Source organism: Marmota monax, unplaced genomic scaffold (genome assembly GCF_021218885.2).
Source record: "Marmota monax isolate L192 unplaced genomic scaffold, Marmota_monax_Labrador192_F-V1.1 WCK01_AAM20220418_F8-fsc00513, whole genome shotgun sequence".
Taxonomy (NCBI): domain Eukaryota; kingdom Metazoa; phylum Chordata; class Mammalia; order Rodentia; family Sciuridae; genus Marmota; species Marmota monax.
The window spans coordinates 167,831-181,896 of NW_026692512.1; the positions used below are offsets into that span (position 1 = coordinate 167,831).

At 45.6% G+C, this 14,066-nt stretch overlaps 1 pseudogene; it reads left to right on the forward strand.

Moving 5' to 3' along the window:
* LOC124093451 (transmembrane protein 132B-like) overlaps positions 1 to 13,717 on the forward strand; it is a 144,192-nt pseudogene extending 130,475 nt beyond the window's left edge.
* Positions 13,718 to 14,066: the final 349 nt, after the last annotated feature.

Consider the following 14,066-nt stretch of genomic DNA (forward strand, 5'->3'; position numbering starts at 1 on the left):
AACCCCCGGGTCTGCGGACCATCAGGTTCTGAGCATGTGAACACTCTGCTGAAGGACCGCAGATTGCAGACCCAGGGGCCAGTGTCAATGGAGAGGATCTAATTAACGAGCCGCCTTGTCAACCCTTTAATGTCCACATTGGTGGCACTGTATACCATGATGACCTGAGCATTGGGTGGGATCCTGTTTTCTTTGACCACTCTGGCCCCAGCCTGGGCTCCTCTAGGACTCTGTGGTGCTCATCAGCATCCTTCAGAAGGTCAGCTCTTCAAAAGTACAGCAACTGTTCCCCTCCCAGGGAGTGTTCTAGAGGCTGAGTGTCCCTGCATGTCCCACATAAAGAGAGGCTGCACGCAGTGGAGATTTGCACATTACTCAGGGAGGAAGTGTCAACAATGCCCATGTCAATGGCAGTAATGGGAAAAGTGCATCTTTTGTGTGGCCCAGGATTGTAATCCTTTGGGGTGACAGAGAAAGACATTTTTAAGAATCCACAATTTGGAAAAAAAGGCTCAACAGTTTGGGCTGTTGAGCCTAATTTGTAAAATCAGAAGGAGAGAATGCAAAGTTCAGGAAACAGGTCCAAATAGAACACCTTTGCAGTGTGAGAAGGCGGAAGATGAGACTGAGCCACTGCGGGTGAGTGCGTATGGAACTGGGCGGCTGAGGAGTACACGGCATCTGACAGTCCCTGTTGATGGGGTTTACCAGATGCACACTTGTCTTAGGACTTCAGTGAATAGAGGTGATTTCACATTAGTTAGGTAGGTAGGTAGATAGGAGACGGCTTTCTCTGTACAGACCAATGTGTATGGGGCTTTGGGAGCTATTATGGAGTATCTATAGCTACTTCCTAACCCAGCTATCATCTAATTCATGATTTCAATAGACTAGTATTTATTGAGCATTTATTATGTGCTAGGCACTATTATAACCATACTGACTGAATTAAACCATCTAACAAGCTATTAAAGGACCTAATACTTCTTATCACACTGTTTATAGTTGAAGGAACAGAGCCACCAAGAAGCTAAGTAACTTACCAACGTCACACAGCCTGTTTTGCTAGCTCCAGAGCCAACATTCTTGACCAGTAGGTATTAATGAAGTGCCACTTATAGAGCACAGACCTTATTCTTATGAAATGGGAACCCAGTGTTTGGTTCCAAAGGAGCTCACAGCAAAATGCTTGTCTTTCCCCAGCTGGGCATTCAGAAGTAGGCGATTGATGGCTTCCTTGTCTTTACAGGAAGAAGGAGCAGAAGCCTGACTTCCGTAGTGTGGTGACAATGTGATATAGGAACATGGACTTTCTGACCAAGAGGAGGGCTTATGTGTTCATGTATTAGCAATCATATTGTTTATCAGCAAATCATGGCGTTCAGTGTCTCAGAAGCCTATCATCCCTCATTAGCTGGGGATGCTCTCTTTCATTCTAATGGAGTGAGAGAAGTCCACTCCAGCTCACCTTGGCGATGGTATCTGCCAGTTTATTTCTGCAGTAACTCACTTTCTCAGCCTTCGCCATCAGCTGGACGAGGCACTAATGAGGTGCTCAAGGGCCCATAACGAGCACTGGCATCTTCAGGCCATCCAGCCCCAGGAGAGCTGCTTGTTTCCAGCTCTGTCTGTGACAGGTGAGGGGAGGCAGGCGTCTTCTGATGGATGTGCTGTCAGAGGACATCTGAAGTTGCCTGCTGTGGGCTGGAAGGAGACTTCATGTGGCCTTTGGAAAAGCATCACTGGCTTTGAGATAGCAGTGGATTTCCTGGATTAACCTGTAGCCACTTTAAGAAAGAGGCTTGGTACCAAGTTGTTTTTAAGTGTTGAATTTATAGAGAAGATCTGCTAGAGAGCCAGAGCCGAGCCAGTGTTGGAATCCAACGCCACCTGACTCCCAAATCTTCCATGATGAATGACACCATCCACTGGCACCTGTATGCTCACAGATGGATCCTGTAGGGGTCGGGAACACATGCCTTCACCTCTGATGGTGTTTAATTGAGTATGCATAGATTATGTTCTAAGTGCCATGTGGGGTGGCAGTTGATGGACAAGGTCCTGGTCTCCTCAACCTGCTGTTTTTAGGATAAGGAGAGATCAGCAGAGTAATCAATGAGCATACCTACTGGGGTGAGAGCAGCAGAGCCTGGCAGATTCCACTGCTGCCTGTGGGCTAGAACTGGGCGGGAAGAGGCAGATCTCAGGGAAGGAAGCCTGAGCACCCTGGGCCCCTGAGCACTGCCATTTTTGCTGGGAGGGTGTCCTCCACACAGGTTGTCAGTGCATGTTTTCTAAAAAGTGTTCAGGTCACTCCATAGATGCTTTGGAGGGTAGTGACATGAGAGAGAGAGAACCCAGGATCCCCAGAAGGGCCAGGTGTCTCTCTGAATTGCTATCATATCATTGTGGTGATTGTTATTGTTAAATAACTAGAAGGTAATTTAAGAATTACCTTCAAGTAAAGCAGACAAATACCATTCCTTTATGGTACAAATAAAAAGAGAAATAAATGAGAAGGTAGACCTCATTCTGTACAACTTTCTGGCTGTATCACAGGAGACATGCACACGCACCCTGCTCTGGTACTAGAGTTTAATAAACTGAGCAGGAGTGGGGTGGCCAGGAGTGATGGAGAGGAGGAGGGGCCTTAGCTCGACTTTCTGTTATGCCAGGAAATGAGTCTTTGTTCTAGAAACTTGCTCACAGTTGGAAAAGGACTTTCCTGATCCACCTATGTGCTGCTCGTATGCAAATACGCACACACACAAGGGGCTCCTGCTTCTTGGGCTCCCAGGAGACAAGCCCTGAGCAGTCCTCTGTCCCCAGCTCTCTGGCATCGCAGAAAATGTGTCTGCATTCTGCCTCTTGGATGTGAACTTCAGCCCATAAATTCACAAGCTGATATGACTGGAAGACTTCCTTGGCCCTGGACTGATATAAACACTTCAGACAGTGGTGTGATGGACCCATAATTCAAAATCTCCTGATTCTGCCAGTCAGCACTTCAGGTCTCTGACCAAAGTGATCAAAAAAAGTGGGATGCAAACCAGGTCTTACCATCCAAAGACTTTGCAAAGACATTGCTAAAATTCTAAGGCTATGGATTTCTAGCTTGACATGTTCTGATTCAGAGGCTGCCAAGGAACCACCAGGGGAGACAGGACTCCATGGAGAGTCTAACAAATGTGAAGCAGAGACCAAGAAGGAAAGGCTGTGGAAACCTGAGCACGTTGTTCATAGCCAGGATTAGAGGATGCATTCAGCTCAGGGTTGAAGCCAATCACATCTAATCTAATTCTGATTCTAATCCCAGAATGGTCTTCCTGCTTACTGTCCTTAACATAAATAGATCTCCAGGAGAACCCAGCTCAAGTGGTCATTCACAAGGAGTGAGAGCTGAAGTCCATTTGTTGGCCCAGATCCCTGGGGATTCATTACCTTAGAAGGAAGCTGGGCATGGGTGCAGATGACTGACAGGCAGCAGCCAGAAGAGGAAAGGAGCAGCCATGGCCACATGGACTTGGTAAGGAAAGAAGCTTCCCCCAGTGCCACATTAGAGGACTCCTGTGTGTAAGGATGTTCCCAGAACATAAGACCTTCATGGAGGACGCCAGGAAGAGAAAGGGATATACAAATTAGTACTGAAACCACAAAGTCCCTGATAGTCACAAAAGGCTAGAAATTCTATCCAGAAATCTAAAGTTTAGCATGAGGACTATAATTAATGACATTGTATTCCATGCTAGAAACTTGCTGAGAGATAATATTTTAGTATTCTTGATATATGAAGGAAAGAAAGACAACCAGGTGAGGTGACAGATCTGTTAATTTGCTTGACTGCATAGTCACTGTATACATGTGCATCAAAAGATCATGTGGTACAACTTACATATACACAACACAAATAAGAACAAATGGAGAATTAGTCATACCTGGCCATCAGGAAATTAGACAATCTCTAACTAGGAGTGATAAGAGTCTAAATTATTGTTATAAAGAAAGAAATACTGCCAAACACTTAAAATGCTACAACTAGAAAATTACTGTTTGTGAAATTCTTTTGAGAAGTATCAGTTTGGATCAAGTTTGATTGTTTCAATTTTAATAATAATTGTAAGACTAGGAGGATATATAAGGGAGTAAAGTAATTCCCAATCTAGTCTCAGGCAGCAAGCTGATGGTCACATGGAGATCTTGGGGACTTAAAGGGGAGGAACTGTGTTTTTGATGGTGGTTAATCTTACAAAGATGTCCTGGGCAAGGGAACAGGTTTTGGACTAACAGGTGGAATCCCAATACTCTCAATTAAATAGCATCAGGTCTACTTCTCTGATTGATGTTTCCTGTTCTGTCCCTACAGAGGCTTTTGTTTTTAGATCCTGCTTTTCTGTTTCTACCAGCACTTCATAGAATACTCTGTGCATATAATGATCTTGAACATTAGGCCTGCATTACACTACTGTTAGTTAAATTCCACCTGCACACAATCATCAGGGTTATGGTGATCTATTACTGGTGTAAGTCTAGATTTCTCATATGGGATATTAAGAGTATGGAACAATTATAATTCTCCATTACACTGGTGAGTGTTGTGGGTTTTACTTCCCACATTGTTCAGGACAAGAATTTTATTCCCAGAAGTTGCAAATAACCTTCCCCATGGTGGAATGAACTCAAAGTCAAATAAGAGAACAAATTCCATGGACCTATTTCTTGATACTCTGGGTCCTTGGGCACCAAGCCTGCCTCCAGGAGCCATTGGAGACTGGCTCTGCTTTCAATTGCTGAGTCTTTCTGGAAGTATTCACTAGACTGTAAATTTGGAAATTCAGTGTCTTGGCTGCGGCCAACATTACCAGGCTTCCACCAGGTGTTTTTGACTTGGTCCTTCTCTTCCATAGAAGTCTGGAAAGCAATCCTGCAGATCTCCTTATTCCTGTGATTAATTTCCTATGCAAATCCCAAATACCTAAGCTTGTTCCAGCATGTGTGCCCATGGTTCAGTGAATCTAAGGGGGAGAAAGCTGCCTAGCTCCATATGTCCAGCTTTAACCAGGCAAAGAGGTCTTAATCCCTTCTGGGCCATCATTTGATTCATTAGCATTGCCTGGATCCTGTCCTAAGCTAACATGTGTTGGTGCTATTTTTTAATCTCCAAAAGTCAGGCATAAAATGTTTGAAATGAAAGAGCTCATGAAATGTGATCCGTATCTGGCCAAGATGGAATAATAGGAACCAAAATGTGCATCCCAACAGAAACAACTTAAAAATAGACCAAGTACATAAAACAATGGTTTTTAGACATTGCTGTAGGCAGGGCCCTGTGCTAATCACTTGACCAGGGAAAGCACATTAATTGAGCTCTCTTACCCACCCACGTCCCCGTGCACTTCCTGGAGAATGTTTCAGGGCCTAGCACAGGTAGGGAATCCCAGCAGAGCCTGGCATTTCCCAGAGCTGAGAAGAGAGAGATGGAAGTTCAAAAAGAGCTCCCTGCTCTCAGAAAGGCAGAATTAATACTGTTAACAGGGCCATGTTACCAAAAGTGATCCGCAGGTTCAAAGCAATCCTTTCAAGATATCAATGGCATTCTTCACAGAACTGAAGAAACAGTCCTGCAATTCATATGCGAGAATAAAAAACCCAGAAGAGCCAAAGCAGTCCTGAGCACTAGAGGCTCCCAATACCCAACTTCACACTCATCACAGAGCCTAGGTAACCACCAACACACTGCAGCCTAAAACCAGCCATTCAGACTAATAGAATACACCAGAAGACACAGAAACAAACCCTTAGCGACAGTTGTCTGGTGCTTAATGAGGATTATTAAAATAAAAGTGATCACACTTCATCTGAGCTGATACTTCTCAAAACTATCTTCCAGTTAGAATGACAGTCATCAAGAATACAAATTTTAATAAACATTCGCAGGATTTGAGTAAAAAAGGAACACCAACACACTGTTGGTGGGACTGTAAATTACTACAACCATTTTGAGGACATTCCTCAAAAGACTAGGAATGGAGCCACCATATGATCCAGCAGTCCAGCTCCTCAGTAAGCATGCAGAAGAGTTAGAGTTAGCACACTGTGTTGGGATGTGGATACACGTGTTTACAGCAGCACAGTTCACCATGGCTGACCTGTGGACCCAGGCTGGATGCCCACTAACAGACAAATGGATAAAGAAAATGTGGTGTATATAGATGATGGAGTTCTACTCAGCCACCAAGAAGAAGGAAATGTGTCTTTTGTTGGTAAATGGATAGAACCCAAAGCATTGCACTTAGTGAAACCACAGCCTCGGACAGTCAAGGGTTGTATGTTTTCTCTCATGTAGATGGGAGGGCGAAGAAAAGAGGAAAGAAGGGGGATCTTATGAACATGGGAAGCAACAGATCAGAGGCAGGTGACCATGAGGAGGGGGAGAGGGAAAGAGGAGGTACCTGGTACCACAGGCCAGTCACTCTGTGTGCATGCATGAAGACGTCCTGGTGACCTCCATTGTTGTGTGCACCAAGTCGAGTACACCAAGGCCGATAACAGGGAAGGGACTGGAGTCTGAGAGGTCAATGTGTCAGAGTCCACAGGCCGAGTGGAGGTCCACCCCACCAGAGACCACCTTCAGAATCAACCAAGGGATCAAAAATGGCCTTGTTGAACTTAAACCCTGGGAAGAGCTTGTGGCTGGCTCCAACTCCAACTCAGTCCTAAATTCCTGAAAAACTGTTCCACGTGGAGTCCCTGTGCGAATACCACCTGCCCTTGGAGGCTGGATGTGGAGATGGAACGCAGGGTTCTCCATGTACCTCTTCGGTCTGGAGGCCAGGTAGGCTCTACATGGCCTGTTTGATACTATATTTTATATTCTTCTCAACCTCACTTCTTGCCCACCAAAACCTGTGTTTGCCTTCTCACAAGGAAGGAAGTCCCCATGATCCAGTCTGCAGATGTGAACTTGGCACCCAGTTAGCAAATGGGACTCAAGGGAGGCTCAGAGAGGCTCAGGGAAGTGTTTTCTGGTTGACAGTGTGAGCCTTGGCCATGAGTCTACCTCTGTCTCTGTGCTACGCATCACAGCTCTGTGGCCATGTCTTGCAGCCAGAGGCAACATGTTCAAAAAGACAGCAGAAGTTCTCAGGGTGACAAAATGCAGAGATAGGAAGTGACATCCCTGAACTGTGGAACCAATCAGGAGCCGCCTCTCTTCTCGCTGTGTGAGAAAAGTCTGTGGCCATCACTGTGTCTTCCATAGTCAGAAGAAAGGACAAAGCTGGGGGGTCAGAGCAGCTTCTCAGTGGAGAGCCAACAGAAACTGCGAAGATCCTTGAGGCCAGGTGTGGATTGCTGGATAAGGGAGAATCCCCGAGTGCCCAGGTACAAAGGAAGTCTAGATGTACAGGCCTGAGATCCCCTTTGTGTTCCAGGACCAGGTTCTGAATGTGAGACAGGAGAAGCTGTGTTAGCTGACAAGCTTCAGGATCCATGTGGAGACAGGTGGTGGTGAGATGTTGCTGAGCAACATGCACTCCACGCACCCAGAACCTGCACCCTTTCCAATACCCAGGCTAAGTCCTCTGCCACTAGGAGAGGGCAAGGAGCCCATGCAGGCATGGTCTCCGAAGCTGCATGGGTATGCAGGCTGGTGTGGCACGTGACCTCCTTGATGACCTGTGAAACTATGATGGCACCCCCACTTGGACAGTAGCTGGCTCATTGCTTTGGGGGTCATTCTAGAAGTGAACCTGCAATCTCTTGCTCCCTAGCATTGTCCTAAAAATATTTTAGCACTAGCAGCTTACTTTTTATAATGGTATTTCCACAACTAATATTTCAGAGAGACTGATGAGAGCCCCATTGCAAACACTCTGAAGAGAGGAGAGGAGAAAATAAAGATAAAACTTCTCTAAGCACCATGAAGAGCTAAGTGATCAGTGCCCCACCCCCAACACACACACTTGACTTTAGAAATGGTTGTGGGCTCAAGAAATGGAGTGTTTGAGTCAGCAGATTCTTCAGTGTGTGGGCTTAACCAGAGTGTGGAACTGGGTGGCCTGGGGACTGAGGTTCTGGTTTTCCAGAGAGAATAGAAGTGCAAATGGAGGTGTGTGTGTGTGGCCACCTTTTGTTCCCCAGTCTTGGGAACAAATACTGAATGAGAGGTTAAGGAGCTTATCTCTATAAATAAAGTCCTTAGCTTCTGGTATTGGAATCTGAGAGTGCCTGGTTGGGCTGATGGCCACCCTGCCCATCTTCCCTGTTAGGAAGCTCCTCAGATCAAAACAGAACCATAACAATAATAGGAGTGGGAGAGAACAGAGCCAGGCTGTTTGAGTAGAGCATCCAATGGGGGCCATGAGCCAACGTGGGGAGTGCCCATGGGCCTGCTCTAGGATGTCTGTGACATTGAAGCTGCTGAGTTAGGCAATAAAGGCTCTCTCCTTATACACAGCAGTGTTGACTTCAGCAATAATATGAAAGTACAGTGGGAGGAGAGAGGGGGAAGAGAATACACCACCAGGTTGGTGAAGCACCAACCCCTCAAGCCAGGTAGCTGTGCGACCTTCTTCTCAGGGTCCCGAATGCGAAGTCCCGGCAGAGCGCCCTCTCCACCACTGAGGCTCCAAAGCTCTTGCTTCCAGTGGGCCTCTTTAAATACCAGCAAATAGAATACAGAAGACGCTGCTCCAACAGCCCTCAGGACTTAGCCTGGCTTCATCCCCCCAAGGATGGGCCAGACCCCCAGAGGATGTGCACCTGGAGATAAGAGAGATCACCAAGTTCCCCTGAGCCAGCCACTCCCACAAGAAGCCAGGATTCCTTGGATGTTTTGTCCAGGACATTCAAAGGTAACTACAGGCAGGGGACAGGGAAGGTCTTGGTATTTTCCTCAACTTGGAATGCTCTCAGTGATGTTTTGCAAAAATTAGCTCTCTTCACTCTCACAGTGACATAAATGACTTTAGACTTGGTCACTCTTTTGCAGGTTTGGGCCCATGGCTTCTGTGATGTACCAGGTAAGGAATGGGTTGGGCCTGGAGTGTGCTCAGCTTGCTGGCTCCATGCCCACCCCAAGCAGCCATGTGACCCCCTAGGCAGGCTCCTTGCCCAGGAGGAGATAGGCCAGGGCCTGCCTGTGGTCCCAGAGCTCCCTGCTGGATCTGAGCTTTGCCTCCAACCTTGATTCCCAAAACCAAGATGGAGTTGGAATGAGGAGGATCTGGTGTCTGCTGCCCCTTCTTGGAGGACCAGGAAGCCCACATGGAGGTCTCTTTTGCCCTCCTGTCCACAGCCAGCATTTGCCTCACTTCTCTGGGGGGCCTTGATGGTCACCAAGAGGTGTCCAGTGAGACTTTGAGTGGAGGCTAATATCTGCAGCAGGAGGAAACACCAAGACAACTCTGTGTCCTGAGTTTTACTGGAGCCTCTCAAGTTAGGAGGATCCTGATTTTGAGAAGGAGCCATAGTATCTGATGTGCAGCCACAGAGATGAGAAGACATTAGAGGCACTCAGCCGTGCACGGAATGTGGACTGTGGCATCCAGTCACATTCCCAAAGCTCCTTGGACTCAAGGGAAATGAATGCCCTTCATGAATGTCATGATGGCTCAGGTGGCTGAAGGTGTGGACTGAAAGATTGGGGAGTGGAAGATTCTCCAAGGCCATTTGGTGTATGGGTAGCACAGGCAGGAACCCTAACCTCTCCAAGCACGTCATTGTCTGTGAGATGAAAACAATGATCTGCATTTTTCTATCTCACAAGATGTTGCTGAGAAAAAATAAATGAACATCATCAATGTGACCTCTTTTAGTAGAAAAAGCTAAGCTGAAAAATGAATAAAGCTGTTTTCCTACAAATATAAGCCTCCACTTTCTGTGTTACTAATTGAAGACAGGGAAACCATGAGGATTTTATTTTCTAAACTTGGAATTGAATTCTTTAACTGTATTGGACATGGGCAGTGGTTAAGAACATTTTTAAAAAATGAAAAAAGTGATTTCTTGTTGAAAATATGAAATTACCAGATCTTGTATCTTTCCTCATGCACCTGTGGTAAGGATTTTCTAGCTAATACTGATGGAATGATATTTTGGAAATTGAGCAACAGATATTCTCAATAAAACTATAAATTCTCACTGTAAAGTGTTAGTCTACTTGAGTTGTTTTCTAATGTCTATTTAATACATTCAGCTTTAATGCAATATGTCCTCTAGAACTAAATTGAAAATAGAAGGTAAATTAGATGAATTGATAGTTTTAGGCCATAAAACCCTCTTTCTTGCTGTGCTTTCCTGGGGCCCTCAGATCTGTCATAGGGACTGCCCACCTCTGTGCATGAACGTGGAGGCCATACTTGGAGGGTTATGGGGTAGAGGGGATGATGGAACCATCTTCTCAACAGCTTTCCTATTTTTGCATCATTCTGTGAGCACAGATTAAATTTTTAATGTCATAATTCTTTACTCTGAATATCCAGCACCAAGATCTGCATAATTTTTGAAATAATCTTTATTGCTAAATCAACCAAAATCTCTTTTAAAGCATACACAGTTACTACTCTTTAAAATCAATTTATTCTTTGAGTCAAAGAAAAAATGCTCTAAGTTGTTCTTTTTAGGAATGCTTTAATTGGAAGGTGAAATCAAGCAATTATTGAAAGCTTTAAAAATGATTTCAGCAAATGTTTTTTTTTGGAAAGTGAATTAGGAAATATTTTGGAATAAACATTAATTACAGTGTTTTAAGTGATTGTGATAAAATTGCAATTAAAAATAAAACACGCTTGCAATTTAGAGGTTTATTTTTCTTACACCTATTTCACCTTTGGTGCTTTTTACTTGGTGGCACCTTAATGAGTAGAGACAAGAGTTCTTGGTGTCACTTTAGAATGTCCTCCATATAGACAGAAAAGACAGTGAATTTCCAGTGTGGCTGGTCCACAGCAAGTGACAGGCTGAAAAACCATCCTCTACCTCATAGCAAAACCTGTCCAAGGAAGGGACATTACCTTTGTCCTTGGAAAGACCCACAGAGCACTCCTAGGCACATTCCCACCCTGCTAAGTTGTTTATCTACAAATAACAGGAGAGATCTGCTGGGACAGGTGTCCCTGACTCAGTCAGGCTAGGTGGGGATCCATAGCAACCCCCTAGCAGCCACCAATCAGCATGAGACAGGGAAATACCTGGGATGTCAGATGACCCTCCCAGTAGTTTATGGTGGTTGATAACATGTTGGGAAACCATGTAGTTCAGCACGAACACCCCTCTTGGCTTAAACCAATCAGTTCAAATGAATACCCCTTTTGTACTGACCCAACTTGTTCCCGCCAGTGAATGTGCTAATCATGTTTTAGAGTTGTTATTTGATTTTCCCGCGGTGTGTGATGATTTGCTAAGAGATGCTATGATGTATGTGGGGGTCCCTGCCTTCTCCAAAGAATGTATAAAACTGCTGCAAACCCTGGGCTCAGGGCCTCTCAGCGTCACCAGTTGCTGTGTGTGCGCCTGGAGGACTGAGCTAGCTCGCAATAAACACCTCTTTGATGTTTACATTGATCTTGGTCTCTGGTGGTCTTTTGGGGGTCCCGAATTCGAGCATAACAAGGCATGGACTGATTCTCCCTTCTCACTCTCTTATCTCCACCAGACATAAGAGAATGGTTCCCTGGGAGGTTCTTCAAGTTCCTAAAGAGATGAGATTCCCAGAGACCTTTAAGACCCTAGCTAATGGAGAGCTTGTTCCTCTCAGTCTTCATGTCCCAAAGGTGATCAGCAGAGGGCATGTGTAGCCAAGATGGCACCCCAACATGTCTCCCTGCCTCTTCCCCAGTCTGCCCCCAATGCATGGGGAGTACTTCTTCTCAGATGCTCTTTAAATGTCCATCATAGGTCCCTGTGACATTTGCCCAGCAGCAAGTTCATCTGTGCAATTGACTGTCTACCGTAGACCATGATAGAGAATTGTATTTTTCCATTTTTATGAAAGCAGGCAGCTTTTGACACTTAGAAATTCCATTTCAGCTACTGTAAGTAGTCACCAAATTGCTGTCTACTTACTGTAATTATGGACAATTCTAAAACTTTCACACATTTTCAGAGTTTTAGTGAATCACTTTAAGAAGATATCAGGGGCATTGTGTCTCTCTAGTGGGATGGGATTATAATGCATTTTCCCCCAAGTACCTTCATTCAGCCAGCACTGTGTGGCTTTATCTGCATTGAATTTCTAATGTATCATAGTTCAAATGATGTCTTGGGTGATGGCTGATTAGTTGCCCTTGGAAATGACTTGGATGCATGGCCTAATTTTTCAAAAATCTTTAAGAAGGGTCACAGCAATATTCAGTTGTAGGACATGAAATAAACTAATGTGTATTTTCCTGCCCTTTTAAAATTGTATTGTTTGTTTGTCATATTACTGGGATGTAGATCATTATTAATGACAGTCCAGTGTATCTCAAGTATGGGTTAAGGTTACAGAGCACTGGGGCTTATTTTTTCTAATTATATACACTTAAAGAATGTTTTGGAATTGACATTTCTGTGATAAAAATTTGCAAATGTGAAGAAGAGTTATCACAACAAATATTTTGATTTTTTTTCTTGGAATTTTGTTCAATTCAGTAAGTAACACTTAGACATTTATGATCCCAAGGATTTTTCCATAACTGTCTCGTCATTGGATAAAATGGTGGTGTCTGTCCAGCCAAACCTGCAGTCCCAGTGGCTGGTTGTGGTTTCAGAGGGTGAAGGGCAAGGGCCCCTGATCAAGTTGGAGATGATGATCAGTGAGCCTTGCCAGAAGACCAAGAGGAAGAGTGTTCTTGCTGTGGGTAAAGGAAGCGCCAAGGTCAGGTTTGCACTGGGCATCGAGGAGGAGCACTGAGGAGGAGCACCGAGGAGGCAGCAATGACATTGAGGGCATGAACAAGGAATACAAAGATCACCTGAGCAACTCCATAGAGCAGGAAGGGAGCCAGGAGGGAGCGGTCCAGGAGTGGCTCCAGCATGGCGGCCCTGCTGGCCCAGAGGACAGGACCAACAGGAGCACAGCCCTGCCACTGCCTGGGGCGGGGAAGGACAAGAATCTGCTCAAGAGTGGTGGTGCAGATGCCTTCACCAGCTTCCCCACCCAGGGGAAATTTCCAGAATCCAGTAACCCTAGTGACCTTACGGTGGCCTCGAGGGGCTTGACAGACTTGGAGATCAGCATGTACGCCCTGCTTTGCGTCTTCTGCCTGGCCATCCTGGTCTTCCTGATCAACTGCGTGGTGTTTTCCTGGAAGTTCTGACACAAAGGCTTGCGGTGAGCAAGCAGGGCAACATCCCCCACTCCCACAACTGGGTCTGGCTTGGGAATGACATGGAGCTTTTGGAGAACCCAGTGGACATCATGCTCCCCTCAGAGGAGTGCATGACCATGATAGACAGGGGGCTGCAGTTCGAGGAGAAGAACTCCCTGCTGAAAGGAGGTTCCCAGAAGCCCTTCCACAGTCAGCTGCTCAGACCTTCTGACTCTGTCTATGAGAAAGAGATGAAAAACGAACCTGTAAACTCTTCTGGCCTGAAAAGGAAGAGAGTCACGTTTACTTCCTACACCACCATCCTCCCCGAGGATGGGGGCCCGTACACCAACTCCATCCTGTTTGACAGTGATGACAGCATCAGGTGGGTTTGCCAGGACATGGGGTTGGGGGACTCACAGACATGAAATACTGTGTTATATTTGAATTCACTGATGTGCCTTCTGTTTTTCAAACAGCTGGAGTTTCTGCTTGTTCAGCAACAGAGGGTGATTTAATAAGGATTTATTTGTTCAAGCCTGGTATGTGTGGGGGTGGGGAGGGGCAGGGGGCAGGGTTCTCTTCTAAGCACATGGAAGTGGCCTGAAGAGTTAGTGAAGCTTGTGTGTAAGCCAGGATGAGCACCTGGCATGCCCCTGTAGTACTGCTGCAGCACTGGGTCAGCAGTCGCCCACCACCTGGTACTCTCTCATTACCAGTGCACCAAGTTTTCCACCAAGGACTTTATCTGTCAGCTCAGGACAAACAGATGTTTAG